Source organism: Pteropus medius, unplaced genomic scaffold (genome assembly GCF_902729225.1).
Source record: "Pteropus medius unplaced genomic scaffold, Ma_sr-lr_union100, whole genome shotgun sequence".
Classification (NCBI taxonomy): Eukaryota; Metazoa; Chordata; class Mammalia; order Chiroptera; family Pteropodidae; genus Pteropus; species Pteropus medius.
This window is the reverse complement of record NW_024352795.1, coordinates 419-9,528: the sequence shown is the minus strand read 5'-3', so window position 1 is coordinate 9,528 and position 9,110 is coordinate 419. Positions and strand designations below refer to the sequence as shown.

Sequence of the window (9,110 nt, the reverse complement as noted above, 5' to 3'; positions counted from 1 at the left end):
TTAGGTTTAAGATTAGCTTTAGATTTTTTGTTAGTTGCTGTGTTACAGTTAGTGTTAGGTTTGTTTTTAAGTTTTGGTTTAGATTTAGGGTTAGAGTAAGGGTTAGAGTTAGTTTTAGATTTAAATTAGTGTTAGGGTTAGGTTTAGGGTCAGGCGTTAAGTGTAGGGTTATTGTTAGTGTGAAACTTAGGGTTAGGTTTACGGTTAGTGTTAGGTTTAGTGTTAGGTTTAGGTTTAGGGTCATGTTAGGTTAAGGGTTAGTGTTAGGTTATGGTTAGAGTTAGGGTTAGGGTCATGGTTACTGTTAGGTTTAAGGTTAGCATTAGAATTAGGGTTAGTGTTAGTGTATGGGGTTAGGGTTATTCTTAGTGTAAAATGTAGGGTTAGGTTTAGAATTAGGATTAGGTTTAGCTTTAGATATAGCTTTAGGATCTTGTTTAGGGTTTGTGTTATGTTTACGTTTAAGTTTTGTGTTTATATTTAAGGTTATGTTTAGGTTTAGTTTAGGGTTAGGGTTAGCGTAGAGTTTGGGTTAGGGTTATGTTTAGGGCAAGGGTTAGGCAAAAATGTTAGGGTTAGGGACTTTTGTTCGTGTAAAATTTAGGGTTCAGTTTAGAAACAAAGTTAGGATTAGCCTTAGTTGTAGGGTTAGTATCAGGTTTATGGTTAGTGTTAAGGTTAGGGTTAGAATTAGGATTAGGATTAGCTTTAGATTTAGTGTTAGGATCTGGGTGAGGTTTAGTGTTAAGGTTACATTTAAAGTTTGGGTTAGATATAGGGTTAGGTTTAGGTTTAGGGTAATGGTTAGGATTCGTATTATTCTTAGTATAAAATTTAGGATTAGGGTTGAATTAGTGTTAGGATTAACTTTAGTTTTATGATTACATTCAGGGATAGGGTTAGAGTTAGGGTTTGTGTACAGTTAGGGTTAGGGTTAGGGTTAGGTTTAGTTTATTGTATGGTTAGTGTAAGGGTTACGGTTGGGTTTATGGTTAGCAATGGGTTTAGAGTTAAGATTAGGTTAAGTGGTTATGGTTAGGGTTATTTTTTTCTTTAAAATTTAGAGTTGGGTCATTGTTAGAGTTAGGTTTAGAATTACGGTTAGTATTAGCTTTACTTTTGGTGATAGAATCAGTGTAAGGGGTAGTGTTAATATTCAGTTTAAGTTTAGAGATAGGATTAAGGTTAGTTTTAGGATTAGGGTTAGGGTAATTGTTTAGAGTTAGGATTAGTGTTTGAGTAGAGTTAGAGTTAAGGTTAAGTTAGAGTTAGGGTTAGGGTTAGGTTTAGGATAGGGTTATAGCTACGGTTAGGTTTAGCCTTAGGTTTAGGGTTAGCGTGATAGCATAGAGTTAGGTTTACATTTAGAATTAGGGTTAGGATTAGGTAAGGGTTAGGGTTAAGGTTAGGGTTAGGTTTAGGTTATGGTTGTTTAGGCTTAGGGTTAAGGTAAGAGGTTAAATTTAGGTTTACTATACGGGTAGAGTGAGGATTAGGATAAGGGGTTCGTGTTAGTTTTAGTTTTACTGTTAGAGTTAGAGTTTATATATAGGCTTAATTTAAGGGTTTAGGGTTAGAATTAGTGTTATGGTTAGAGTTAGATTTAGGGTTAGGATTATCTTTAATTTTAGGGTTAGGATCAGGTTTAGGATTAATGTTAGACTTAACATCATGATTAGGGTTAGTTATAGTGTTAAGGTTAGTATTAGAATTAGTTTTATTGTAAGTGGTAAAGGTTAGCGTTAATGTTAGTGTAAAATTTAGTGTTAGGGATAGTTTTAGGTTTAGGGTTAGAATTAGGGTAGGATTAGTATTAGTGTTAGGATAATAGGTTACAGTTAGGATTAGTGTTAGGGTTAGGATTATGTTTAGAGTTAGATTATGGTTAGGTTTAGGGTTAGGGTTAGTTTTAGGTTGTGGACTGGTTAGGTTTAAGGTTAGGGTTCAGGCTTGGGTTAGGTTAGGGTTAGTGTTAATGTTAAGTTAGGGTTATGGTAAGGAGTTAGGGCTAGGGTTAGCATTAGGGTTTTATTTAGAATTACGGTTAGGATTAGCTTTAGATTTAGCATTAGAATCAATGTCAGGCTTAGCGTTAGGGTTCGGGTTAGGTGTTAGTGTTAGTTTTAGTATTAGGTTTAGGGTTAGGATTAGGTTATGGTTGGGTTTGGGATAGTGTTAGTTTTAGGTTAGGGTTAGTGTTCGCGTTATACTTACTGTTAAGGTAAGGTGTTAGTGTTAGGGTTTGTGTTAAGTTTAGGGTTAGAATTAGGGTTCAAATTAGCTTTAGTTCTCATGTTATGATCAGGATTAGGGTTAGGTTAGGTTTCGGGGTAAAATTGGTCTTAGAATTAACTTTAGTTTTAGGTTTAGGTTCAGGTTTAGGGTGAGGGTTAGGGATAGGGTTATGGTTATAGCTACGTTTAGGTTAATGTTAGGGTTAGAGTTAGTTTTAGGTTTTTGGTTAGCATTAGGATTAGGGTTAGGGTTAGTGTAAGGAGTTACACCTACGGTTATTGTTAGTGTTAAATTTACGGTTAGGATTAGAATCAGGTTTAGAGTGAGTGTTATGGTTTGCGTTAAGGTTAGCGTTTGATTTAGGGTTAGGTTTATGGTTAGAGGTATTTTTACAGTTAAATTACGTTTAAGGTTAAGTTTAGGGTGAGTGAATCGGGTTAAGGTTATTGTTATTGTAAAATTTAGGGGTAGGGTTACAGTTAGGTTTAAGGTTAGGTTTAGGGTTATGGTTAGACTTAGAGTTAGGTTTAGTTTTATGTTTAGGTTTAAGGTTAGGTTAATAGGTCCGAGTTAGAATTAATGTTACAGTTAAGATTAGGATTTAGTTTAGGTTTAGGGTTAGGGTTTTGTTTAGGTTTAGTGTTAGGTTAAGAGATTAGAGTTAGGATTAGTGTTACTATTAGGGTTAGGATTCAGTTTAGTGTTAGGGTTATGGATAGATTTAGGTTTCAGATGATTTAGGTTTTTGGTTAGGATCAGGGGATCGGGTTAATATCAGTGTTACGGTTAAGTTTAGGGATAGTTTTAGAATTGGTTTATCGTTAGGGTCCAGTTCAGGGTAAAGGGTTAGTGTTAGTGTTATTATTAGTGTAAAATTAGGGTGATGGTTAGTGTAAGGGTTAGGGTTATAATTAGGATTAGGATTAGCTTTAGTTTTAAAGTTAGGATCAAGGTTAGGGTTATTTTTAGGTTCAGCGTTAAGGTTAAGTTTAGATTTAGGTTTAGGCTTTTGAGTTAGAGTTATTGTTAGGTTTACGGTTAGGGTTAGGGTTAGAGTTAGCATTACGCTTAGGGTTAGAATTAGAGTTATGGTTAGGGTTAGGGTTAGGGTAAGTGGTTAGACATAGGATTAGTGTTAGAAATTGGGATAGGGTAGGATGATGGTTAGGTTTAGCGTTAGGTTTAGGCTTAGGTTTAGTTTAAGGGGTTAGGATTAGACGTAATGTTAATGTAAAATTAGAGTTAGTTTCTGAATTAATGTTAAGATTAGCTTTAGTTTTAGTGTTAGGATCAGGGTTATGGTTAGTGATAGGGTTTGGATTAGAAATAGAGTTAGGATTAGCTTTAGTTTTAGGGTTAGGGTCAGAGTTAGGATTAATGTTATTGCAGAGATTGTGTTAGGGTTTGTTATAGAGTTAAAGTTTGGGTTAGGATTAGCTATATGGTAAGGGTGTCGAGTTAGAGTTATTGTTAGTTTAAAATTTAGTGTTGGATTTATTGTTTGGGTTAGGGTTAGATTTACAGTCAGGATTAGGTTTAGTTTTAGGATTAGTATCAGCTTTAGGGTTAATGTTAGGAATACGGTTAGGGTTAGGGTTTGTTTTAGAGTTAAAGATAGGATTAGCCTTAGGGTTAAGATTACTTTAGTTTTAAGGTTAGGTTCAAGGTTGGGGTTTGGGTTAGGGTTAGAGTTGGGCTTTAGGGTTACGGTTGGTGTTAGGGTTTGGTTTAGGTTAGGGTTAGGATTAGGGTTAGGTTTAGGTTAAGGTTAGAGTTAGGGTTAGGCCATGTTAGTGTTAGGGTTAGCAGTAGTTTTAGGGTTAGTGTTAGGGTAATAGGTAAGAGTTGGGATTAGTGTTGAGGTTAGTGTTAAGGTTCGGGTTAGGGTTAGGGTTAGGGCTAAGTTTAGGGCATGTTTTTCACTTAAAGTCATTGTTAGTGTTATGTTATGGTAAGAGTTTAGCGTTAGGGCTAGTGTACGTGTAAAATTTGGATTAGGGTTAGTGTTAGGGCTAGTGTTAGAATTATGTTTAGGATTACCATTAGTTTTAGGGTTAGGATTAAGGGTTTAACATTAGTCTTAGGGTAGCTTAAGGCTATCATTATGGTTCAGGTTAGGTTTAGTTAGGGGTAGTTTTAGGGATAGGGTTACGGTAAGGAGTCAGGGTTAGATTTATTGTTGGTGTATGATTTAAGGTTTGGGGTAGAATTAGGGTTAGGTTTAGCTTTAGTTTTATGGTAGGATCAGAGTTAGGGTTAGTGTTAGGGTTAGGATTAGAATTAAGGTTAGGTTTAGCTCTTTTTTACGGTTAGAATTAGGGTTAGGGTTAATTTTAGGGTTAGGTTTATTGTTAGGGTTAGTTTTAGATTTGAAGTTAGGGTTATGGTTAGGTTTAGGAAAAGATTTTTCCATTAGGTTTAGTGCTTAAAGTTAGTTTTAGAGTTAAATTAGGGTTAGGGTTAGGGTTAGGGTTACGGTCGGCTTAGTATTAGGGTTATAGTTAGGGTAAGAGTTACCTTTAAGGCAAGAGGTTAGATTTAGGATTAATGGTAGCGTTCTGGTTAGGATTAGTGTTAAGTTTGGGATGAGGTTACTATTAGGGTTTGTTTAAGCTTTACTTTAGGGTTAGGTATATGTTTAGGGTTAGGGTTAGGTTTAGGTTTAGGGTAAGTGGTCAGGTTTAGGTTTATTGTTAGCGTTAAATTTAGGGTTAGGATTAGTGTTAGTATTCGGGTTAGAATCAGGGTTAGGATTAGCTTTAGATTTAGGCTTATGATCTGTTATAATGTTAGTGTTAGAGTTACAATTAACGTTTGGGTTAGATGTTGGTTTAGAGTTAGCGTCAGAGTAACTTTTAGAGTTAAATTGGGGTTAGGGTTAGGTTTAGGTTAGGATAATGTTTAAGGTAAGGTTAAGCTTAGGGTTAGGATTACGGTTAGCATTAGGGTTAGGTTTAGCGTTATCGTCTGTGTTACTGTTCCCGTTATGTTTAGGATTAGAAACAGGATTTGTGGTAGGGTTAGGAATAGGGTTAGGTTTATTTTCAGGTTCGGGTTACCATTAGCTTTAGACAGTGTTAATATTAGGGTTAGGGTTAGTGCAAGATTTTAGAGTTAGTATTAGTGTTAGGGTCAGGGTTAGGATTTAGGGTTTGGGTTATGGTTAGGTTAGGGTTAGGGTTAGGATTAGTGCTAGGGTTAGGTTTAGCATTTTGGTTTCTGTTAGGTTTACTGATATGTTTAGGTTTAGGGTTAGGGTAAGAGTTTAGAGTTAGGATTAGTGTTAGGGTTAGGGTTAGAGTTAAGTTAAAGTTAGGTTTAGGTTAGGGTTAGGGTTAGGGTTAGGGTTCGGGTTAGGTTTACTTTAGGTGTAGGTTTATGGTTATATTTCGGGTTCCGGTTAATGTAGGTTACGGATATGCTTAGGGAAAGGGTTAGTGTTAGTTAGGGTTAGCTATAGTTTAAGGTTAGGGTTAGGGTAATAAACCTGGGTTAGTGTTATTGTTAGTTTAAAATTTACTGTTAGTGTTAGTCTTAGAATCAGGGTTTTGTTCAGGGTAAGATGTAAGAGTTAGGATTAATGTTAGGGTTAGAGTTATGGTTAGGTTAGCATTAGGGTTAGGTCTAGAGTTAGAGTTAGAGTTAGTCAGGTTACGTTAGGATTAGAGTAAGTGTTTAGAGTTAGGATTCTTGTTAGGGTTAGGATTAGGGTTTAGGTTATATTAGGGTTACGGTTTTCGGTAGGGTGTGGGTTAGGTTTAGTATAGGGTTAGATTTATGGTTACGGCTAGAGTTAGGTTTAGCATTAGGGTTAGGGTTAGAATCGGGGTTAGTGTTTTGTTTATGATTAGTTTTAGGTTTAGGGTTAGAGTTAGGGTAAGTAGTTAATTTTAGAGATATTGTTAGTGTCAAATTTAGGGTTAGGTTTACAATTAGTGTTAGCATAAGCGTTAGTGTTAGGGTAGGATCACAGTTATGGTTAAGTTAGGGTTAGCTTTAGAATTATCTTTAGCATTCACTTGATTTTTTGGGTTAGGAGAAAGGTTCTGGTTAATGTTATGTTAAGTGTTAGCTATAGTTTAGGTTTAGGGTTAGGATAAGAAGTTAGTTTTCATGTTATTGTTAGTATAAATTTAGGTTCGGGTTAGAATTAGGGTTAGGATTAGCTTTAGTTTAAGGTTTAAGATTAGGATTAGGTTTAATGTTAGGGTTAAGTGTAGGGTTATGATTAGTTTTAGGGTTAAATTACGGTTAGGGTTACGTTTAATTTAAAGGGTTAGGGTTATTGTTAGTGTAAAATTTAGGGTTAGGGTTAGTATTAGAATTAGGGTAAGGATTAGTTTTAGTTTTAGGGTTAGAATCAGGGTTAGGGTTTCGGTTAGGTTTAAGGTACAGGGTTAGGTTTAGAGTTCGCTTTTGGTCTAGAGTTTGGGTTAGGATCAAGTTTAGGGTTAGCTTTAGTGATAGGGGTCGGTTAGTTTTAGGGTAAGACGTTAGAGTTGGGATTAATGTTGGGGTTAGTGTTATGGTTAGGTTTGGTTTAGGTTTGGGTTTAGTGTCAGGTTTTGATTTAGGATCAGGTTAGGCTTAGCTTAGGGTTAGATTTATGGTTAGTCTTAGGTTTAGGGTTTGGTTTATATTAGAGTTAAAATTAGGTTAGGATTATTGTTACAGTGTTAGTTGTCCTTAAGTTTAGGGTTAGGATTAACGTTTAGAGGTTAGAGTTAGGGTTAGGGTAGCGTTAGTGGTAGATTTAGAATTACTTTTAGTTTTAGAGTTAAAATCAGGGATAAGGTTAGGGTGAGGGGGACAATAAGGGGTTAGGTTTATGGTTAGGGTTTAGGGTTTGGGATAAGTTTAAGTTAGGGTTATGCTTAGGGTTAAGGTTATATTTAGGATTAGTTTTAGAGTTAAAATTAGGGTTTGGGTTAGGTTTAGAGTACGCGGTTATGTTTAGGGTTATTGGTAGTGTAATATTAAGGGTTAGGTTTCGATTTAGGGTTAGAATTAGCTTTAGTTTTCGGGTTAGTGTCAGGGTTAGGGTTAGTGATAGTGTTAGGTTTAGAATTACGGTTATTATTAGCTCTAGTTTTAAGGTTAGGATCAGAGTTAGTGTAAGGAGTTAGGTTTAGTATTATTATTTGTGTAAAATTTAGGGTTAGGGTTAGAATTACAGTTAGGGTAAGCTTTAGTCTTAGCTTTAGAATCAGGGTTAGGGTTATTGTTAAGGTTATGTTTAGAATTATGGTTAGCATTAGCCTTATTTTTAGGGTTAGCATCAGGGTTCTGGTTCATGTTAGGGTTAGGGTCAGGGTTAGGGTTAGGGTTAGGGTTAGGCTTAGGTTTTGGGTTAAGTCTAGGGTTAGGGATAGGTGTATGGTTAGGGATAGATAGGTTTAGGGTTACATTTAGGGTAAGAGATTAGCGTTAGAATTAATGTTAGTGTTAGAGTTATGGTTAGGTTAGGGTTAGGGTTCGGTTTACAGTTCGGCTTAGAGTTAGGGCCAGGTTAGGTTTAGCTTCAGGTTAGGTTTATGGTAGTGTTAGGTTTATGGTTAATTTTAGATTAGAGTTAGAGTTAGTGTTAGGGTTATTGTTACATATAGTTTTAGCTGTAGTTTTAGTATTAGGATCAGGGTTATTGTTAAGGTTAGGGTTAGGGTTAGGGTTATGGTTACAATAAGGGGTTGGTATTAGGTGTAGGTATAGGGTTATTGTTCGGGTTTGGTTTACGTTAGGGTTATGCTTAGGGATAGGGTTAGTGTTAGGGTTAGCTATAGTTTAGGTTTAGGGTTAGAGTAAGGGATTAGGGTTAGGGTTATTGATAGTGTAAAATTAAGGTTTTGGGTTAGATTTAGGGTTAGAATTAGCTTTAGTTTAAGGGTTAGGATCAGGGTTAGGGTTAATGTTAGGGTTAGGGTTATGGTTAGGGTAAGGTTTAGAATTAATGTTGTGGTTAGGTTTAGGTTAAGAGTTAGGCATTATGGTTAGGGTTATTGTTAGTGTAAAATTTAGGCTTAAGATTAGTGTTAGGGTTAGGGTTAGAATTAGGGATAGGATTAGCTTTAGTTTTAGGGTTAGGATCAAGGTTAGGGTTAAATTTGGGTTTACGCTTTTGTTAAGTTTAGGTTTAGTGTTAGGAATAGTGTTAGAGTTCGAGTTAGCTTCAGGTCTACGATTAGGTTTATGGTTATGGTTAGGTTTAACGTAAGAGTTAGAGTTATGGTTAATGTTAGACTTAAAGTTAGGATTCGGTTATGGTTAGGGTTGCCGTTAGTGTTCAGGTTAGTTTTAGTTTAGGGGTAGGTTTATATTTAGGTTTAGGGTAATGCTTAGATTTAGGTTAGTGTTAAGGTCAGCCTTAGAGTTAAGTTTAGGTTTAGATTTAGCGATTGGGTTAGGGAATTGGTTTAGAGTTAGGTTTATTGTTATTGTAAATTTTACAGTTAGGGTTAGAATTAGGCTTACGATTACCTTTAGTATTTCAGATTAGATTCAGGGTAACAGTTAGTGCTACCGTTAAGGTTAGAATTAGGCTTATGATAAGCTTTAGTTTTATGGTAGAGTCAGGGTTAGGGTTAGGATTAAAGTAAGAGATTAAAGTTATTTTTAATGTTAGGGTGATACTTAGCGTTTAGGTTAAGTTAGGGTTAGGGTTATCGTTAAGGTTTGGATTAGGTTTAATATAGGGTTAGGTTTACGGTTAGGGTTAGGGTTAGCGTTAGGGTTAGATTCAAGTTTAGGATTAAGGTTAGGGTAAGCTGTTAGTTTTAGAGTTATCGTTATTATAAAATTTAGGGTTAGGTTTAGAATGAGGGTTAGGATAAGCTTTAGTGTTAAGGTAGGATCAGAGTTAGTGTTAGGGTTACGTTTCG

At 35.6% G+C, this 9,110-nt stretch overlaps 1 long non-coding RNA gene across 1 annotated transcript; it reads left to right on the top strand.

Moving 5' to 3' along the window:
* The first annotated feature begins 996 nt into the window (after nucleotides 1-996).
* Nucleotides 997-8,558, top strand: LOC120592351 (uncharacterized). The gene is made up of 3 exons (XR_005650104.1): nucleotides 997-1,534; nucleotides 3,997-4,014; nucleotides 8,542-8,558. It is a non-coding gene; the product is annotated as an uncharacterized LOC120592351 (long non-coding RNA).
* Nucleotides 8,559-9,110: the final 552 nt, after the last annotated feature.